General features: G+C 37.3%; 1 long non-coding RNA gene across 1 annotated transcript in view; it reads left to right on the top strand.

Annotated features, from left to right (window-relative positions):
* The first annotated feature begins 207 nt into the window (after positions 1 to 207).
* The window catches only part of LOC116183495 (uncharacterized), a 48,179-nt gene continuing 26,189 nt past the window's right edge, over positions 208 to 22,197 (top strand). The window contains exon 1 of the long non-coding RNA XR_004148130.2: positions 208 to 266. This is a non-coding gene — a long non-coding RNA (uncharacterized LOC116183495). The remainder of the gene's footprint in view (positions 267 to 22,197) is intronic.

Raw genomic sequence — 22,197 nt, 5'->3', positions numbered from 1 at the left:
AAAAAAAAAAAAAAAAAAAAAAAAAAAAAAAAAAAAAAAAGAGGATTATCTTGCCATGCTCTCACTAAAAATATGGATAGTTGTACAGCAAAAAGATTTGTTCATATGTGACAGAGGAGAAAAAATTGTGTTATGGCACAGTGGGACATCAGTTTGCAATAGGACAGCTGTGAGCTAACCATCTGTTTTGGGATGCAGCCTCCACACATCGAGAGCCAGAACGGGAGGCTCCAAGCACACCCTGTACCTTGTTGCAGACCTTGCTGGTAAGATTTGGGCTATAATTGTCTAAATGGTTCTCCTCACCTGACCCAAACAATAGGCTTTTGGTTAGGATTGTTACCAGCCATGGAAGCATTCTGGGCTTGAATCCCTTCAAGGCTGAAAAGGGAATTCAGCTGGTCTCTTTTCTTCAGGATAAGTGCTTTAAATTATAGTTTATAATATAAAAGTTGTGAGCAGTATATTTATGCTGTTTTAAAGGTGGGTCCCTATAGTGAGTTTTTCAGCTGACTAAATCATATGTAAGTTTTCTAGGACAGGTAGAAGAGGTCTCCATTCATTTACCAAGTCTCTGCTGACTTGGTAAATGAATGCCTAGTTACTAGACATGACTAGTAGACAAAGTTGGGTTATTAAAATCAGGTTTTTGAAAGCAAATATGTTAGATTTTAAAATGCAAGTAATTTTTCACATGTTTCAGATTTAAATTTTTTAGGTCTGGCTTTATACCTCTCAGATGGCTTCTATGAGAAACAGATGTCTTAAGTCTAACAATAATGTATATGACATGGTCTCCCTTGCGAAGTAATTTTAAAAATGTCTATCACAGAATTCAAAGACTGGCAAATATTACACCAAAATTTTCTAGTGAACCAACAGTTTTTAGATGCTGTTTCATGGGACAGGAAGTATTCTTCATCCAGACATGATTTTAAGATCTTTTTTAATGTTAAGAACATAAGAATCACCTTCTTGGAACAGATTCCATGCTGTCTGCCAGGGAACAGTGTTAGAGTCTTAATGTCATAATGCTGTATCTGAGACATCAATGCATAATAATTTCCAGTACAAAATCATGCAGATTTTGGCTATACAGTAATCTGTCTAATATCATATTCCTCTTATGTACTATCTTATACATGCTTAATTTTTAATTTTCCACTTTGTAAAATATAAATCTAGTTTCTGAGCAGAATACCATCTTCCCCAGAATCAGCTTTTCTTCTGCAAAATGAAGTAATCACCTCTGCACTGCAAATATGTGTGAAATGCTGTGGTCAGGAAAAAATAGGTCAGAATAGATGGCCATTGAGGTGTTTTCTGGTGAAAAATCTATGCTACATAATACTGTAACCATGCACTGTGTGATTTTAAACTACCTGAAATCCACGTGGGCTTAGCTAAATTAATGCCCAGGTTTTACAGCCTATGACATCTTCCATTTTGCAAAGTTCAGCTGGCAAAATATAACAGGATGAATCTGGGGCTTTGTTAGGCATATCTGAATGGAGAGAACATAATGTTTTTGAAATAGAACGTGGAGCTTTAGCCACCTGTCTCCAATTATACTCAGTGTGACTGCAAGATTAAAATGCCATCTAGCTCACTGTGAAAATATGTCCCATAGCATCTCCTTTTAGCTCAGGAGCATTAATGCTAATAACACCCCAACAGAGAATCAATTTTATTTTGATACTCTCAGTGATTAAATATTTTATACAAAGCTGTAGCAACACTTTCAAAAACTCTCAAACACAAAATTGGAGTTGAAAACGTACTGACACTGACAAAAACTACATGTGAAAGAGTTTTTGTTAATTGAATGACTAGCACAAGTGGTAGCCGAAAGAAGTATATTCACCTGAAAAATTCATATGAAGCAGAACATGGAATGAAAAAAACAGTGAAAAATCAAAAATCAAGCATTGATTTCAAGTTGATCAGACTGGGATGATGTTGTTGTTGCTGTTGTTATTATTTTGAGTGTATGGCTACTTTGCCCTTTGAAAAATCTATGCAAAACTGGCCAGTACTTTGGTACTTTTACTGTATGTAAAATTCTGTAACTGGTATTGATGCCAGATTTGCTTTCTAGACTTCCTCTGTTCTTATTCTGAGTTACAAGGCTCCAAGGTCATAACACCATTAAGAAATCAAGTGAAAACTATAACAAAAGTCATTCACAGTCTTTCAAGTTGATAGTTATGTATTATTTCTGACAAACTCACAATGTGAAAGTAAAAAGATTAGCAAACCTGGGCCATCCTGACAGAAATATTAGCTATTGAGATGCTGCTGAAGGCATCATTATTATATTTAGAATGTTTAAACATGAATTTCCATTTTGAGGTTGAGATGTTTAATTTCAAATTACAAACAAGTACATTTACATTAATTACAGCTGTCTAAGATTTTCTGTGTTGTTTAACAAGTGCTCCTGTTTAAATTCCTTTCTAGAAAAAAAAAGGCAAAAAGAGAGTCTGAAAGAGAGTAGCCATTGAATCAGACTGAGAAATTTCTATCTCACATTTTTATGCAAGATTCTGATCCTAAATAGGACATTTATACTGTCTATACTACCTCATACAGTCATGTACTTTAGAGATGTTAATTCTGGAGAAGGTTAACAAACCAAGTACTAGACTTTTTCACAGCAGGGATCTTTGAATTACCTTTAATGCCTTTAATATCTAAATCAATGCCCTTTTTTTTCCCAGATAATAATACTTCATAATCAGTTCATGGAAGAAATCTAATAGTCTGCATTTGGTATACAAAGCACTAAAGATGCTAATTTTATAGAAATACTTATATTAGAAAAAAAAAGTTTCCCTTTCTGCTCCATAGTGGTGAATCATTTAATCTCCATATTAAATGTCCATAATGCTGTCATCTCTGCAGAATTTCAAACCTACCCTTGCTGCAAGTCACAGGGACTCAATGCCATGGCCACTTCCCTGGAGCTGATAATGTTTGTCTTGTGCTTCACCGCAGAGTTTACACAAAACATCTCAGGGCTTCCAGATGTTTGGGAAGTAGTTGGCTCACATATTTCTGGAAAAATGTGTCCTTTGCAATGATATATCACCAAAACCAAGCAAAGAAGCTGTACAAGTTCCTTCATTGAATGGCCTTCAAAAGAAAGAATGGGGTCTGTAGGCAGGCTGAGCAAAACCAGCAAGGGCAATGGCTGGCTGTGTAAAACTCAGACCTGGCAGCTCTGAACCCATCTCTAACAGCACTGACCTGTTAGAGGAGAACACACAGCAATTTGTTTTAGTTTGAGATTCTTTTACTAGGATACCTAAGTGTGATGAATAATATATGTATCTAGCTTGCAAAAAAATAGGGACAAAAGCAGAAATATTTAACATTTTGCTTTTCAGTTTCTTTCTGGACTTTTGCTTCAAATTTAAATCAGTTTTTGCTTTTACCTGGAAATATCTTGGAAAAAACATTTATTATTTTAGATGTTCCAGTTTTCAAAGGGGGAGTCAACCAACCAGTCTAAAACCTGTGTGTTGGGCTTTTACTGTTATCTTCAAACTTCAGCAGTCTCTGCTTGTGGAGTTTCAGCTGCAGACATGGGGGAAATGTGTGCAGTCCAGAGACTCCAAGAGAGTTACAAGACAGCTGGTTCTGGGAAAAGGAAACAGACTGCTAATAGCATGGTGGTACATCCAAGGAAAATTTGCAAAACTTATTTCCATCACCATGGCACCATGTGGATGTCAGAGTGTGGTTGGTTTGACCTTGTTGGAGCAACATTGTGCACTGCAGACATATTTCATTCTAAAAGACAAGTCTGACCATTTTTTACCTTAAATTAGAGGAAATTACAAGGACACAGATAAAATGTGGATATTTTTAGCTTCTCAGAATTATAGACTTTAGCAGCCCACCTTTTATGAATAAAAATAGTTCTGCTTTGCTATCCAGCAGTTATAACCAGTCATTCAGGTTTTTTCACTCAAGGAAAAGAGGTAAAAAAATAGTAACCTTCTCAACAACTCTGACACAGGTTGCTTTTAGAAATGCCATAATCTGAACAGATTTGTCTTATTTAGAGATACATATAAAACCAAATAGAAAATAATTTAATGTCTGGAAAATGCATCAACTGCCCAAAGGATATTTATAAAACAGACAGACAAAGACAATTTTGGGGCTTTTATTCTGGCCTTCAGGGCTTTTAGCCAGTTGCTTCTTCCTGCTTTACCTGCACCTTGCTGTGAAGTTATATGTGTCTCAAAGTCAGAAAGGACTGGAAGGTACACTTAAAAGAGCTGTGTTCTGGTTTTCAACCTGAAGCTAAAATATCAAATTTTTTCTTCCTCAGCAAGTGAAATGTTAGTAATGATATAGTTGTTTTCTCAAATCTAAAAGTAAGAAAGACAAATTACAAAGCCTACTGTTGTAAGTTTTGGTGACAATAAACCTCTACCCAATTAAAGAGGAGACCTCATGGCTGCAGGGCTCAGCATTTATAACTGCCAGGTAAATTCACATATGAAAGGAAACCATCAGATCAGAGCTGGCCACTGTGTAGAGAATCACTACAGACAATAGAACAAGAATTTCTCTTTTTTTATCTGTAATTCAACCTGACTTACATCTATAAATTCAGTTGTACTGTTAAGACTTAGTGTCCCATTGCTTCAGAATAAAATAAACGTTGTGTTTCATGAAACATCTCTGTATATTTAGAGCTCTTATTCCCTAGGCTCAGCCACTGATCCAAGATAGACTAGCAAAATGGATTATATCATCTCTATGCCAAGGGATCAGGAGCAATAAAATCCAGTTTTGTTGTCATTTACTTTATTTTTCTCTGAAACTGAGAGATACAAAACATAAAAAATTATATACAAAACAAGTGAAAATACCCTCTGTAAGCAAATATATATCATAATAAAATACACAAGACACAAGACAAGTTAAATGTAGAAGTAGATTACTTGAATCTCTGATAATTGGATAGCCACTCCATCCCCTGTTGGAAGCTGCTCATGGTCTGACTCTCACATTAGAAAAAAGAATCACCAACTCCTTTAACTTTATCTAGTCATTTTCCAATTTGTAATTTAACTCTTCTTCTGGGTTTAGTGGGTGATCTGCATTGATGCCTTGGCAAGTAAAGTCTTGCTATTTTGCTACTTTTTATATTCTTTTTTTCAAGACTCAGTCATGATTTATAAGATGCTTTTGAAAATACAATGTAATTGAGTAATTAAGGATTTTCAGCCCCTTAAAAAAAAGGCAGCTTTTGCTGCATTGCATTTTCAAGTTCCATAGTTTGCAAACATGAAGGGGACCCTTATATATGGAATTGAAAATTATCTCTTGAATGATCTGGGGGACATAGCATCTCAAGAAAGGGAGATTTATAATAATGGTTAATACTCCAATGGAAAAAGTGGTAATGGAATCCAATATTTGAAAAATGAATCTACAGGGATTCAGATTAATATTGAAACATAAAAGTTTAATCAAAGACAATTAATTGCACAAACTAGCCCTATACCATTTGTTGTAGTTTTAAATCAAAACTGAACATCTTTCAAAAGCCTACAATGTAGATACAATATTGCAATTATGTGCTTGAGACAGATATTCATCAGTTCTTCTGTCTTGAGAAATCTAAGAAAAAACCACTAGTTCTTACAGTGTTTTACCATTTAAGTAATTAAAACTGTCATTGATATTTTGATAGATGAGGATTTAAAAATTCCATTAATGAAGTAGCATTGTTACATGTTCCAGTGCTTAAAGTTACAAAATGTCAAAACCCAGTTTGCCAGCATAGAGATTTATCAATTGGGCAAATATAGCGATATTTTTGTGCCAGCAGTCAATGACACCCCTGAAGCTAACCAACATAGTGCATATTATATAGCCTTTCCAAAAGAAGGAAATAGGGATTTATTGAAAACACCTTGACTGACATATATAGATATGTGAATATATATATAATGGAATATAACTTTGTAAATTTAATTTTAGACATATCAATTTTTTCTTGGTTGAAGCTTCAAAAATATTCCTGGGAAATTTCAGCTTACATCATTAAGGTGGACTAAGAAGCAGGTTAAAATGAAAATGCTTTTTTTACAGATGAAAATCTTAATCAGTCTTATCCTCATATAAAATTAGCTGCAAGATTTTGCTATTTAACAAGTACAGAAATTTGTGTTGATTCATACTGAAACGTGGCTGTGTATTTTAGCCCACCATGTTTGCTCATTTTGAGAGGGATTGGTCTTACCCACCATCCTCTCTCAAACAGTCTAGTTCAAGCAAGTCATGTATCCCCAGGTTAGAAAAGATGTAAATGCCTTCAGTGATTGATTTGTCCTGTTGACGTCTAGACATCAGGATGACAAACAGACAGCTTCTAGAAGAGCTTTCCCCCTTGATGACCGTAAAAACAGAATCGAGTGATAAGCCTAAACCGAACTTTAAGCTTTTAAATTGCAAAAGTGATATGTGAAACTCCAACAGTTTATGATGTTTCTTAGCAAGCTATTCATAAGAACTATTTGGCAGGTCACAACCCAGTCCTACAGCATATTTTTATGTGAATAAATTCTAATTCATGCAAATGTTTATGTACATGAGTGCTTGCAATGGAGCTGTTCCTTCTGTAGTGGAACGACAGTGGTGGGTGGCAGAGCCAGGACTGCACCACCAACCAGTCCTCACCTGTCCTCTCAGACCCAACAGCAAGTGCTCTGACAGAGATCAGTGTTTTCTTACATAAACAGCTTTGATTTTATGTGCATACTTCTCTGTGAACTAAAGTGGTGAAAGAGCACTGAGCCTATTTTACAGCAAGTTTAACAATAATGACCAGCATCAGATTCACAGTGGATTGTTGGTTTGCTGATAGACTATTGAGCCAGATGCCCTTCTAAGGTCAAAGTAATTAATCTACAGTGTTTTCAATCTACCTGTGTTGCTTTGAGTTATCCTGCAATTTTGCTGATAAAATAAATATTACAGTTCTCTAAGTACATGGGGAAAATAATTAATGGAGTCCTTCATTATTTTACTAGCAGCTGCAATACAAATGTACATTTGTGGAAGTTGTCCTCCAAACTTTTTATAACACTAAATAGAAAGTAATTGTCATCTAAATTCCCCATTGACAGCCACTTTATAATGCCAATTCACCTATTAGTATCCTCAATTATGCATGAACAGAATAAGAGGTGGAACACTGCAAATGTTAATTTAGGAAATATTTAAAATGCTTTATGGACAGAAAATGCTGCTATGATTGAAGCCATTCACTGATTAGATGATAAAGGAAAAGGTGAGAGGCATGTCAACCTTGGTACCTCAAAAGTATTATTTCCCTTACTGAAGGTGAGTCCAAAATATCCATAAAATCCTGTCCTCATTGAAAGGTAAACCTGTCATGTCCTAAAGGGAAAAGGAATTAACTTTGTTTGTATCAAATATCTGTCAGCAAGTGAACTAAAAACTAGAATTCAAATCAATCAGCAAAGTACAGAAAAATAAAGGAGTAAGATGCAATTTTTTTTCAGTAAGTTTTGATTGGGAATTACCACATTGGAATTTAGCCAACTACAAATTTAAGACTTGATCTAGCGATTTATTATTTCTCTCTAATCAATGTATGGAAGTTGGCATTTACAAAGAACAAGCACCTACCTTAATAGGAGGGAAGAGAAACTTCTCTCCCTGTGTTGTCTTAGAATTCTGAATCTAACAAACTGAATACCAGACTTTGAGATGGCTGCTTCATTTCCTCAGCACCAGGAGTAATTTCTACTGATGAGACAGGATCTTGGAACCACATCTCATGTACAGTCTGAGCTCCTCACCACTACCATGATTTCCAGAGTTTAAGGTGCTTTGAGCAACGTGGCTAACTCCTGCTCAGGCTCACTGCTCTGCAGCTGCATCAGCCCAGCCGGATCAGATCAGCACAGAAAGGTGTTTGCCATGGATAACCTGCTGGAAATTTGGCAATGACAGGCAGTCTCAGGGCTTGCAACACCACACTAGACAACTGAGTAAGACAATTACATCTCCTTCCCTCCAAGCTGGTTTTTCTCCATGTTAAATGTCAGATAAGCTTGACATGTCTTAGGGAGGAATGGGAATAACTGGGGGTTTGCTTTGATTTCTTGGTCAGCATTCAATACCATATCTACTGATATTCTTAGAAGCGCTGAGAATGAAGTATGATTATTTTTTCTTTCCTCTTCTGGCATATTTTTAGTAACTATTAAATTAATCTTTTTTTCCCTTAAATCTTATGTTTTAAGTTTAACTGTCAGTGTATTTTTTCTGTCATAAAAGTCAAAAGTCTGAAAATCCACCCACCTCAGAGAATAATCCAGAAGGTGATAAAACCTCAAAGTATGTGCTATCCTACAATATTAGCTGAAAATAAAAACTATCATCCATTATCATTCCTGGACCCTGGTCAAAAATGACTGTGTCACTTTTTTTATATCGCCCCGGGAAACATCAAAGAATATTTTATTCCTTCTTCATTCATGTTAAGCTAATGAGGAGCATTTATACTTCAAATGCATCTGCACTTCCTGTATGTATATACAACATGCCTGTTCCTGAATGGGATTTTTCCTAAAGATAATTGTTGAAATTTATTTTCTAAAAAAATTATTTCCCCTGTATGAAGCGAGGGGAGAGGATGCATGAATGATCACACAGAGGGAGATATTGAGATGTGAAGTAGAAAGGATGCATTTGGCAACAAAAATAATCCAAAATTAAAAAATATTTACTTTATCCTGTGTTGTTGTGAGTGAAGGACTTACAGAAATAGATTCAGGGATGGAAAAATAAGGAAGTGAGTAATTTATATTTATTTAGGGGGGATGATGAAAGGAATGATGTGCATTACTTTGATGAACTGGCAGTCGCCTTAGCAGATCTGTTGAGTCATCTGTGTAGTACCATGTTGAGTCATGATGGATTGTTAGGTGGCACTGCAAGCACAGAAAGACTTACTGAGCAGAAGTAGGTTTTATAAGAAAAGCAGCTAAATCCCATTAGAATTCTGCCTGAGACAGAGTAAATTCAGCTTGTGTGCTCACTGTTTGGAAGAGCCTGGAGTGACTGACAGCCTTGGCATGTAATGCAGTGTTTGGGTGCCTCGGGGCTCCCCTGTTGGGGATAACACCACTGTAGGGAGCTCAGCTGCTCTGTGTCACACAGCCTCAAGTGTGGGCTGGCTGGAGCAGTGAAAGCTGCCCTCCTGGAAATCCCCTCCTGGAAATCCCCTCCTGGAAATCCCCTCCTCTCCACACAGAGCACAGCAGAGCCACAAGCAGCAGCCATGTTCACTTGTGAGTGAACAAAATACAGCAGCAGGATGATTTATGGTATCTGTTGTAAACCAGTTAAATGCACTACTATATTGTCTACTGAAAAACATAAGCCTGTTTTTTCTTCTGTTTATTATTAAATGTGGATTATGAGTAACTGAGATGATGGCATGAAGGCCAGTCACTAAATTTGGACTAATTTTCAGTGCTAACGGAAGCACAGAGGAAAACAAGTTATATGAAAATTGTAGGCACACCTGCAGATTTTTATACTAGGAAATCAATGATTCCTGTTGAATTAAAATGTTTTTATTATTCTCCTTTGAGCAAAGATTTTGCAGAAGATTAAGTAGATGTGTAGGCGTTGCCTCAACTTCTTTGAGGGCAAATTTGATTCTGAGAATATAGTCAAGATAATTTACCTGGTTTAGGGACAAGACCTCCTGTCAATACTAAATTCAAGACCTTTGTCTGGATAAAGTAACCTGATTCTTTAATGAAACAGGCCAACAGTATTGGGCTTTTCTGTTCTTTGGTTTCAAAATAATTTTGTACAAGCTCTCAGGATAAAATCTTTACAATCTTAACATGTTTCAGTGAGATCACAAGTTAAATGGAGTTTTGTCTGAGTTAGAGTTTAAGATTTAGAATATATGTTTCTTTCCTGTACTATGTTACTTTCCTTCTTTTTTAGTTTTGAATTTTCTGTTACTTGACTGCTGAACAAAATTACCCTAAAGGTTTTGCACATTGAGAAAAAAACATAATTAGCTTTTTCTGGCTTCTCTACTCACTGAGCTCAGTTGCTATGACAACTAAAATTTTACCACTTTCTTAACATCATTTCTTTTGATTTCTGCAGTTTAAATAAACAAAACAAATCTTTAAACTGTGTAAAAAAATCTATAATTTCAAATACTTAGAACAATATTGTTCACCTTCATCAATAGTCACCATGCATAAGAATTTTCTTTATATCTTCTAAGAGTCAAAGAGGTCTTCCAAAGGCTACTGACAGTTCAGTGAAACAAGCGTTTGTAGCCCACCACTGATCCTACACTGATCCTACAGCTCACTTATAAAGGGATAATACAGACATTACAGTTGAAATAAACAATTGCTGTAGTTCTGATGTCAGAAGACGGCATACAGCACATCCCAGTTTGGCAAACAGGGAGTTTTTATTTTTTATTTTGATTGCACAGGTAATAAGGCATTTTTGTGATGGGTGATATGATGCTCATTTTTTCAGATACAGCTTTTCCTGGCTGGGAAACTTTCAATTTGCTTCCAGCTGTTGTTCACACTACTGTAAAAGCAAGTTTCATTTCCTATTTGAAAAAAACTCCTTTTAGAAATTATAGACCATGTAGATCTTTCATTGAAAGAGAATAAAACAGTTATGTGCTGAAGGCTATAAAATAGAGGATTGTGTTCATCAGTGGAAATTTGTGTAAAATCTTGTAGATGTGTGAGGTCCAGATAAAGAAAAAGATTTAGAATGGGTATGTATCATTCTACTCCCCTCTATTAGTCACTTGGAGAGTAAACAAAGGTTGATGATTCCATACATGAGCAAGGTCTGGACAAAATTAGGTACTTCAAAGTACAGCTGCAGTGAAGTGCATGGAATCATAAATAATTTAAATTGGAAAAGACCTTTAGGGTCATCAAGTCCAAGCGTTACCCCAACTGTGCCAAGACCTCCGCTCCACTATGTCACTAAGTGCCATATCTACACCCCTTGTAAATACCTCCAGAGATGGTGAATCTATCACTTCCCTGGGCAGCCAGTTCCAGGGCTTGATGTCCCTTCCCATTAAGAATTTTTACCTAAGATCCAGTCTACCTCATGCTGGCACAACTTGTGGCCATTTGCTTTCATCTTGTCATCAGGCTGACTCCCACCTCACTACAATCTGCTTTCAGAGAGCTGCAGAGAGTGGAAGTCTCTCTACAGCTGAACACCCACAGCTCCCACAGCTGTTCCTTTCACACTTTTGCTCCAGGCACTTCACCAGCTTCACTGCCCTTCTCTGGACTTGCTCCATCCCCTCAATATATTTCTTGAACTAAACACAAGATTCAAGGTGGAGCTTTGCCAGTGCTAAGTACAGGGACACTGACAATCACTGGTCAGCCCTGGTCCTACTCAACACACTGTTCCTGACACATGGAATGGTTGACACAAGATATTTCTGCAAATCAGCTCCCTGTGAACTTTTACACATAAATTAAATGGGAAACTAAGGAAGCTGTCTGCCCACAGGGGTTGAAATTGCTCTGCCTAGAGAAATAGCCACAAGATATGTCTTTTTAAAAACAAATAAGGTTTATGTTTTGAAATGTAGTAGCCCAAAAATGGTCACAATTTGGCAGAACTGGAAATGTTGCTCCGTCACTTTCAGTTCTCTCTGGAAAAGATGGAGCAATTTCAGGAGGAACTTCAGGCAAAGCAGCTCTTTGTGAATTTTTAACTTTATTGCAGTAAATTGAATTCAAGTGTGTAGAGCTACACTAGTGCATGAAGCAAGGGCACACTAGAACACAAACACCATTGTGCACGTTGCTTAATTTGCACCCAGTTTCTGTCACAGTTTTGGCCCTTGAATGGTTTCCTCTATTGTGTTTTAATCACAGCTGCTCCTTCTCTTCACTCATCTCTCCTATTACCTTCTTTCTGCCTCCTATACATGGTTTCTCAAGCTGAAGGCTGTGATATTTAGTGAACAGCCTCACTGCTTTGCTGGCAGGGAGATCAGACTCACTGTAACCTTTCCAAAAGCATTGCTTCTTCATTTGTATGCACCACAGCCACCTTTCTCTGCAGACTAGATCAATCTCAGTATTGGGGAGATTATACTGCTGTCAGTAAGCCCTCAGCATTTGCTTCACATTGCTCTAGCATGAGGCTACATATGGAAGACTAGATGAGCTTGTCATTTCATTTCACCCATTCAATATACCAAAAAGGAATTTTGCTTGAGGAAAAAGTGATTCTGATAGAACCTTATGTGGTTTGTAGGAAAAAAAGTGCCTCTTCTTTGTGATCTAGTTAAAGACAAAGGTCCTTCTGGAGAACAGGTGACCAAGAACTCATTTAGTGTTTAGCCAAAAAAAACTTGCAAATGTTATGAAGTCCTCTAGGCAACATTTGGTAGAGCAATGGAAAAAATTGGGAAATACAGTCAAGATTTCTGTGTTCTGATCCTCTATGACTCCGTCTATGATGTGGCTTAACCTGTCACAAAATAATTCCTTCTCTTTTCTTCTAAAACTTTGGAGAAACTTGAAAGACTTTTATGGATTTTTGATGAAAACTTGCCAAATATTTTGATATCAGTGATGTTTTAAAAAAATACAAAGCTACATACTAAATTTGTCTCCCCAGCAAAGCTGCATAAACACGTACAGCTTTGAGATTTCTGGTGCCTATGGTTTGGAACAGGTGATAAAAATAATAAATTTCAAAGCTTCCAATTTGAAAAAGTACTTTTTCAAAATAAATCACACATTTGCTCAAGATCTGCATACTAAATAATAATGTAAGTCTGCTCTTAATAATGGCTTCATGGTAGTTGAACTTTTTGTTTTGGCTTCATTTGATTTTGTTTGTTTTGTTTTGTTTCTCTAATATAATATTTCACTCCTGAAGGGGAAAAAAAAAACACTAATAATCTTAGCTATGTATTTAGGAAAAAAAAAACCCTAAAAACATAGAGAAAGAGCAATGAGAAGATTTACCCAAGGTAATATATGGACTGGATAATGTTCAATGTGATTAAAAGAGAATTTTGGATGTGATTAGAAGGGAAAATAACACTTAATTTAGATATTTATTCTGTAAGACAAGATTCTTCTTTCACTGTCTCACAACATTGCTAATGCTTTAATTTTCCCACTTGGCTTTATCATTGTGTTCTTTTCATTTGAAAAATAGAAGTTAGAAAGAAAAAGTGACATGCCCGCAGCCTCGCAGAGGATTTTTGGCTGCATCTCCTGAAATCATGTGCAATCTTTGTTTATGTGAGTGGCTCAGTTGCTGCTTTTAATGTTTCCATTTGGATGTGTAGAAATTGCCAAAGTGGATTCCAGTTACCAATGCTACTCATAAATTTGCATTCTTGGTTACTTTGGATGACTGGATGTGAAATAAATCCAGAAAACTGGTGCAAGACAGGGTGGCTGGTGGACTGGGGAGCACAAACATGCAGGAAAAGTCGTGCTAAGTCAGAGGATGCCAACAGGGTGTTCAGGAAAGGTTGTGATGGACAGTCCTGACCTTGTGTAACTGACAGCACTGTTAGACAATTTCTTTTGTTATATTGAGATTAATATTATTAAATGTCTTTACATTTCTTACCAGAAGGGTTCCTAGGAAGAGGGAGTGCATATCTGCTGTCAGATTTATTATTTCATGGGGTGGGTTTGGTTTTTTTTCTCCTTCCTTTTACATTTTCTGTTTCACAGCTTCTGTTATTGCAGTCTCTCTCCAGCACTTCCTTCTCTAGAAGAGTTCTTCAGCCTTTTGGACATTCCTCCTATTTCTTGTTGATTTGTGTAAGGGCAGCATTTTAGTAATGCTTGATAATGAAATTCATTGATAAAGACTAAATGAGGCCACGAAAATATGTCTGCCATATGTCTGACCTCCAAAGCACCTGTCATGTGAAGGGGTTTGGGTTTTATTTCTTTGTTTAGCTGCATCAGTAAGGTTTTAACTTGTGATGAAATTGCTGAAAGAAATTGGAAAATTTAATATTTTCTTCTCCAGTGGTATTTCTGGCAAATATAAATTTCCTTGTTATAACAAGGAAATTACCATTTCTGTTACTTTGTCCAGATCTAAGCATGAAATAAGCAATGGTGCAGAGCAGCAAGACCACAGAGATTCAGGCACAGTCCTGGAAGGGTGGTTTAGCACAGGAGGACAGAATGTGGGCTGTTCTTTTGCTGCAGGCCAAAGTGGGCACAGCAGCAAAACCCAAGCCAAGCATACAAGTACAAAGCAAGAAGCACGTTTTAGGTGGAGACTGGGTTGAGTTGCCAGAGGGGTGAACTCACTTGGTCTTACCTGCAAAGCACATCTCTTCTTTGTCCTTGCCTTTCTATTGACTGCATGTGATGAGTTTATTGTTAATTTTATTTTAAAACATCTGCAGAATTATGTGATTTTTAATTTTGGGGACCTGCCTATTTGCTATAATTATTTTAATTAGCATTCATTTATACATGGAAATACCTTAATTTTTCCACATTTTTTTCCTAAGAATTTATGAAATATAAATCTATTAAATACTCCTGTGAACTAAGGAAAGAGGAAAAAAGATGCAAAACCAAAATTGTAGACATTAGGAAATACAGTTTTTCAGGAAATTTCTGAATAGTTTGGTTTCTGTGCCAACTTGTGCTTTTTTCCTGTTTTTATAGATTGGAATTTGATCTAAGAACAGCTAACTGGGCACTGGCTATTTATTTTTAAATTATAACACCTTTTCATTTAAAATAGAACTGCTCATTGAATAGCTACCACATGGCTTTTCTCCTTTTTACCTGCAAGATATTTACAAAATCCTTTAACCCAGTCATATTTCTTCCACATCTGCAGCACTCTGCAAAAGCCTGACTTCAGAATCAGGAATTGCAAATGATTTCTCAATTCCCATACCTGAGCTGGAATCAGAAGTTCTAAACCAGGATTTTCTCTTTAGATTGATGATTACATGAGGCAGGAGGTAGCTGGGGAAATCTGACCAGTCATTGAATTAAATTGCTTCCATGTGGACTGAACTCTGTCAGCTGAAAGATGGTTTTTATTGTAGTTTTTTTGTGTTGACTTTACAACCCATGATAATAAAGTTGCTTACAGCAGATAGAAAAAGATGTCACAACAAAAGCAAAAAACCAAAAAAAAAAAAAATTAAAGAAATAATACCAAGTCAAGAACCTCTGAGTTAAATGTGTTGCATAGGTCTGATTTTCAAAAGAATGGAGGAGCATTGGTTGTTTTCCCCAGTGCACAGCTGCAACAGTGATGTGGAATTAGAGAACAGTCTGTTGAACTCATACTCACGTGGTGACTCATTTGTATGTTCCCATCCAAATGAACAGGACACATCTGAAGTTACCTGTTACCAGTATTTAATATTACTTGAGGTTTGACCTGAGCTTTGGTTTTCCTTCTTACTACAAGCAACCAGCTCTTACACGGATTTCATTCACAGCATGATCCTTTAAGGTAGTGATGCCAAATGCCTTCTCCTGTTCCCCTTTTAAACCATGGCTACTGAGCGTGTGAGCATGTGTATAAGCTACTACACAAATACAACTAGGACATTTTCAGTTTAAGTGTATATAATACATTTGGCTTATATAAGTTATTTCAATAAACCAGAAGAATTGATGGAGTTGCATCTGTCAATAAAGCCATTAGCTTCAGGGAAATTACTCACTGAAGCAGGATGTGTTTTGGATTCCACAGAGGGAGATATGAGCCGCTTGTTTTTCACTGAAACAGCCCTCCTGATACCACTCTCTAAGTTGCTCATATTAAGCTTGTGTTTTGAAGCACTTCAAAGCTGCAGGGCTGCTTTGAGAAAAGCACATGCTGGGGTTCAATAAGTTACACTACTGTTAATAATGTGGTTTAAGTTTTGAAATATAAACCGGAGATATGAAATCATACAAAATATTTTTTTTATAATTACAGACTGTGCTCCCACAAATATGCAGTGATGTTCTTGCCTTTATTCCAGACTTAGGTCTTTTTATTTCTTTAACATAATTAGGTGCTAGTCAATATAAGGAAAATTCATAGATTTGAGTCGTCTGGTTTTGGAGAGGAGCAAAAAATCTCTTGTTTTACTTGGAAACGAAAGAATACTTATATCCAGAGGCCCATCCTATTCCCTTCTCAGCTTTGATTAATTTATTCATATATTAACTTGCAGGTTATCCCTGAGTGGGTCTTTAATGTCACCAGCTGTTGCAAATGCTAATCTCTGTTGTACTCTACCCTGTGTCAATGGATCTGACTGCCATACATGACATTGTGGCTTGAATTCTTTTCCATAAAAGCCTGGGCATAGGATGTGGCTCACCTTGGGCTCCATGTGGAACAGGATTCCTGCTGAGCAGCACTAGCCATGCTCTGCAGGAGCCAGGCTGAGGGCACTGCTGTCACATTTTGAGTTTCACCAGGTAGCATTTTGGAGATGGCTGTAAAGCTGCACAATCTCAATTTCTTCCTGTGATACAATATGGGACAACAATGCTCCTTCCTTGCCACAGGGGGAAAAGGAAACTGGAACATTAATTAGCACCTGGGAGTAGGTTTGCATTGTGGTAGATTCATAAGCAACAAAATACCATGTCACTACATAAGATTGTTACAATACAGTGACAAATTCTCTATATCTATAAATACTAAAACAATATTTGCTGTAACACAGCTCCTCCTGGGCAGAAGTAGAGCAACTGTATGTTTGGGGATAGATTCACTATAATTTCCAGAAACTTCCAGTATTGTAAAAGGAAAAAGGAGTTCTGTAAAGATGAAATAAAAACATTAATAAAACCACCCCAACTTATTACTGTTGCTGCTATGGAAACGGAACAAAGAACAATAACTACTTGCCAATTTCTTCTGAGTTTTACAGTGAATAAGCCTAAAATACTGACATTTGAAGGACAAGAATTGCTGTCAATAACTAAATATTTTGCTATTCTACTTGGAGCTTTTTAGTTTTTAAACCTTTGTGAATTATTTTTTTTTCTGAAATACAAGACCTTATAAGTACATGATGCATGTTGTTATGGCAAGGCAAATAATTTTTACATAGAGAAATCAATTAAAGAGTCAATCGGGTCCTGAAATTAAGAATGTATTCACTACATTTTATTTATATTTATAAAGGACAATGCTTTTATAAAAAGAAGAAACATATTAAATTTGCAGATGTCCTTAGCCCTGCAGAGCATCTGGGAGCTTCTGAGGAATGAAACGTCCTTGTTTAGATGTTTATTGCCACTCAGTTATAATATGCTCAGTGCAGCTGTATCCATATAAGAGGCTTCTGCTGAGACTCCCTTCTTCTGGCTCACAGGTGGTTTTCCTCTGCATGAGAGAAGCAGCCAAAGCATTTTTGCCCAATAATAATGAATGTAAGGTTTACAATATATTTTTAATAGTCTGCAGTTTGGGCTTCATTTGTAAATGAAGATGCAGCTATTTTAGGGCACAGAATAAGACTTTCTGTATGCTTTCACCATGTTTTCCCACTTAAAAAACAATAACTGAATCCTAAACTTACTGGAATGAAATGGCAGGATTCATCGGTTGGCTTGGCAAAAATTTTTACTTGTTAAAGTTTAGAATAGCATGGGCAAAATTAACCACAGGAAAGTTTTTATCTGTGGGCAAAAAGGTATCTAGACTCTTCTGGCAAGTAAAAGGTGAGAAAATTCACTTCTGTTCTCCTTTGCCTAGATTTATAGTGGGTGTTCTTGTTGAAAAATATCTCTTCAGTGAGAGATGAACATTCTTTTGTTCAAGTTCCTCAAAATATTCTCCATCTTCATCTTCCTCAGTCTGTCTTTAAGGCATGTGGTATTCTTGCAAGTAATTCTCTCTGTCAGATGTTAATTTGAGTATCCTCCAATGTGCAACAAAAAGATATAATTGAAATATCTTTCAACTATAATTTTTCCTACAGCATCTCAGTGATAGGAATATTCTTGGTGTGGGTTGGATAGAAAAAGAAAAATGATGGGGCATAATAGGTGAATGGGTGCTGAAGGTCTTTCAAAGCTGAAGGACCAGATGGGATCCATCCCAGGGTGATGAAGGATCTGGCAGATGAGCTTGCAGAGCTGCTCTCCATCATTTACCAGCAGTCCTGACTCACTGATGAGGTTCCAGAGGACTGGAAACTGGACAAATATGACACTCATTCACAAAATGGGTAGGAAGGAGGATCCTGGAAATTACAGGCCAGTTAGCCTGATCTCTGTACCAGGTAAGGTCATGGAACAGTTTATATTGAGTGTAATCATGCAGCACTTACAGGATGGCCAGGGCATCAAAAACCCAGCCATCATGGGTTTAGGAGGGGAGGTCATGTTTGACCAACCTGGTCTCCTTCTATGACCAGGTGACCCACCTGGTGGATGCAAGAAAGGCTGTGGATGTTGTCTGTTTAGACTTCAGCAAGGCCTTGGACACTGTCTCCCACAGCACACTGCTGAAGAAGCTGCAGCCCATGGCTGGGACAGGAGCCACCCACTCTTTGCTGGGTTAGGAACTGGCTGGAAGGCTGGGCCAGAGAGTGCTGGTGAGCAGTGCTGCATCCAGCTGGGGCCAGTCACCAGTGGTGTCCCTCAGGGGTCTGTGCTGGGGCCAATTCTGTTCAATATTTTTACTGATGACATGGATGAGGGGATTGAGTCCTTCATTAGTAAATTTGCAGATGACACTAAACTGGGACCATGTGTCGATATGTTGGAGGGTAGGAGGGCTTTGCAGAGAGACCTGGAATGGTTGGATGAATGGGCAGAGTCTAATGGGTTGGAGTTTAATAAGTCCAAGTGCCAAGTCCTGGATTTTGGCCACAATAACCCCCTGCAGCATTATGGGCTGGGGATGGTGTGGCTGGACAGTGCCCAGGCAGAAAGGGACCTGGGGGCACTGGGTGACAGCAGCTGAACACGAGCCAGCAGTGAGCCCTGGTGGCCAAGAAGGCCAGGGCCATCCTGGCCTGTGTCAGGAATGGTGTGTCCAGCAGGAGCAGGGAGTTCATCCTTCCCCTGTACTCGGCACTGCAGAGGCCACACCTCGAGTGTCCAGTTCTGACCCCTCAGTTTGGGAAGGACCTTGAGATGCTGGAGAGCATCCAGAGGAGGCAACGAGACTGGAGAGGGGCTGGGAACACAAACCCTGTGAGGAACGGCTGAGGGAGCTGGGGGTGTTCAGCCTGGAGAAAAGGAGACTCAGGGGTGACCTTGTCACTCTCTACACCTTCCTGAAAGGTGGCTGTGGTCGGGGGGGGGGGGTGGGGGGGTTGGTCTCTTTCACCAGGCAGCGACTGAATGAACCAGAGGACACAGTTTTAAACTGAGACAAGGGTTAAATATTAGGTTGGATATTAGGAAAAAATTTTTTACAGAAAAAGTGATAAAGTTCTGGAATGGTCTGCCTGGGTAGGTGGTGGAGTCACCATACCTGAATGTGCTTAAAAAAAGATTGGATGTGTAACTCAGTGCCATGGTTTAGTTGAGGTGTAAGGGCATGGGTTGGACTTAATGATCTTGAAAGTTTCTTCCAACTTAGTGATTTTGTGTTTAATTCTATGTGTGACCCCTTAATTGTGAACTCTAAAAAAATTTTACACAATTGTTCAATACCATTTCTTAAGGATCTTTTCAAGCAGAATCAATGTTTAAAGAAATAGTCATGGAAATTACAGATGATAGGGAAGGCCACTTACCATCAGCAACATTAGCTAGAAAGAGTCAGTGATTTTCCTATAATATAATTTCTAAATGTGCAAGTGCACTTCAGTCATAATAGGTGTGATAACTGGAGGAGGAGATGCTATTGTTCAGAATACTAGCAGCTATAAATACCAAAACCTTCAAACACCTAAATTCCCAAGCCTTTCCAACTCAATTAGGTTCTTTCCTACAGAAGAGTTTCATAAATTCATTTCAGCCATTCACAGGAGCCACTGGAATTTCAAAACTTTCCTGAATATAATATAATATAAACAAAATACATCATCATCAGTTGTTACTCTGTGCTTTTGTTGCATACTTCTTTTTAAGACAGACATTTTTAAAGCATTTTCCTGTCAAGAGTGCATAATTCTGGAAATCCCTTGCTGTTACAGCATATAGCATCAGAAGTTTCTGCCTTGAATTAGAAGGAGTTTCCAGCTGTATTTTTCTTCATCATTTTCCCAGTATAGCAGTGAATGCAAATGACATTTCTGCCTTGGGCTTTTCAGTGTGGAATCCACTTATGACACAAACCTGCCTCTCATTTGTCACTTTCTGTCCATAGACAGTAGTCAGTGCTTCAAATGTGGAAATTTAAATTATCTATAAAATCATAGAATTATAGCATTGCAGAACCACTAGAGTAGATGAGAAAAACAATGAATTTAAAGTACAGAATAATTATCTTATTGTTTAATATAACTGCAAAGTATCTATCTATCACACATAAAGTTACATTTTAAGCAAATTTGCTTGTATAGCTTGTCTTTGTCTTGTATTTCTTAGTAAATTCTTAGTAATTTCTTAGTAAATTTCTTAGTAAATTCAATAATTTTGACAGAATGAAAATAATAGTGGATTTAGTACACTGAATAAAGATTCTTGTCTATGCTCCAATAAATAGAGCTACTTTCAAAATTTCTGATCATTTATTTGCAAATTAAATAGAGAGAGAGTTAGGAAATATTTGCAACTCAGATTAGCTGAGTTTTGTCATACACTGAGTGGAGAGGAATAGGTTAAGTTGGCAATCCTAAATATAGGTCCATTAAACTTGTCTACAATTTTGTTTACTATAAAACTGGTCCATCACATGGCAGCAGCTCACTTTAACACTTAACAATGCAACAGGTGGATTTTTGCCTGTATGAAGCGGAAGGGAAAAATGCTTATTATTTATAGAGAAGTCAAGATTACACACTGCATTTTGAGATGTTTTCAGAATAAAGACAACAGGAATGTTCATCTGCAGGAAGTGATTTCCCTTACACCAGACTTCCTTTAAAAACATATTACAGCTTGAAGTCACAGCTTACACTGGTAAAGTCGTGTTATTGAAGGAATTGTTAGTACCAGACTATCATATTTCTATTCTTCTACAGAGAATAGGCAATACAGATAATTCTAGGGTTTTTTTTTGACAAAAAACAAAATTGTCTTGTTGCTTCTGCGCTGGTAAAGTGAGCAGGGAATAATCCTGAGCTCTGTCACTCTGTCATGTGATTATTCCAGCTCTTCAACCAGTAGGATCCATGGCATGGGTCATGTTCCAGCTCATTGCTTCCTCAGACAATCCCTGGATGTGCTGCAAGGTCAGCACCTGCCAGGATCATGAGCAATAGAAAGTTTGGGTTGGAACTGTCTGTTTTGTGGAAATAAGGAAGACCAGCTGTAAGGCCATAGACTGCATCATGATCACAAATGTGCCTGATCTATTTGATTTGCACAGATGTTGCAAATGAGAAGAGAGGGAAAACCTACTCCTGGAAATATTTTTGTAGAAAAAATAATATTCACTAGGTGAAAATTATACTTCTGTGAGTACTTCATTAACAGCAATCAGGTTTTGTATAAGATTAAACTGAATATCCCTAGAACAGCTTCTCCTTTCGTGCCACATTCCCTCACTGCAGCCTGAAAGAAATGAGGAATATTTGAGCTACTTGCTAGTGGGATCAGAAAAAGACACTTGGCCTTCTGTTTGTGTTTGAAGCCAAAAAAGAAGAATGGTAGTATGGGTATGTGTGCTGCTAGAAGATTGATTTGTCATGTGAAATAGGTAAGAAAAAAAAGGAATCAAGAACAAAAGGCCATTGTTGTGTTTAAGTAATTATCTATTTATCTCTTGTGTGTTGTTTTGCTTGCTTGGTTTGTTTTCACTGGTTCTTCCTAGGTACTAATCTTTCAGTTCTACTTCTTTTTTCTTTTTTTCCTCCTGCCTGTTGATTTTGCCTTTATCTTTTGGAGGGAAGTTGTGAAATTGTTGGTTTCATATTGGCAAGCATGAAAGCTTGGTATTTTATCATCAGTATTCACTGCACTATTCAGATAAGAATTCACTCTGAATATAACCCTGTGTGAGGAGATTTACTGC

This window comes from Lonchura striata, chromosome 3 (assembly GCF_046129695.1).
Source record: "Lonchura striata isolate bLonStr1 chromosome 3, bLonStr1.mat, whole genome shotgun sequence".
Classification (NCBI taxonomy): Eukaryota; Metazoa; Chordata; class Aves; order Passeriformes; family Estrildidae; genus Lonchura; species Lonchura striata.
This window is presented reverse-complemented; position numbering and strand designations above follow the sequence as displayed.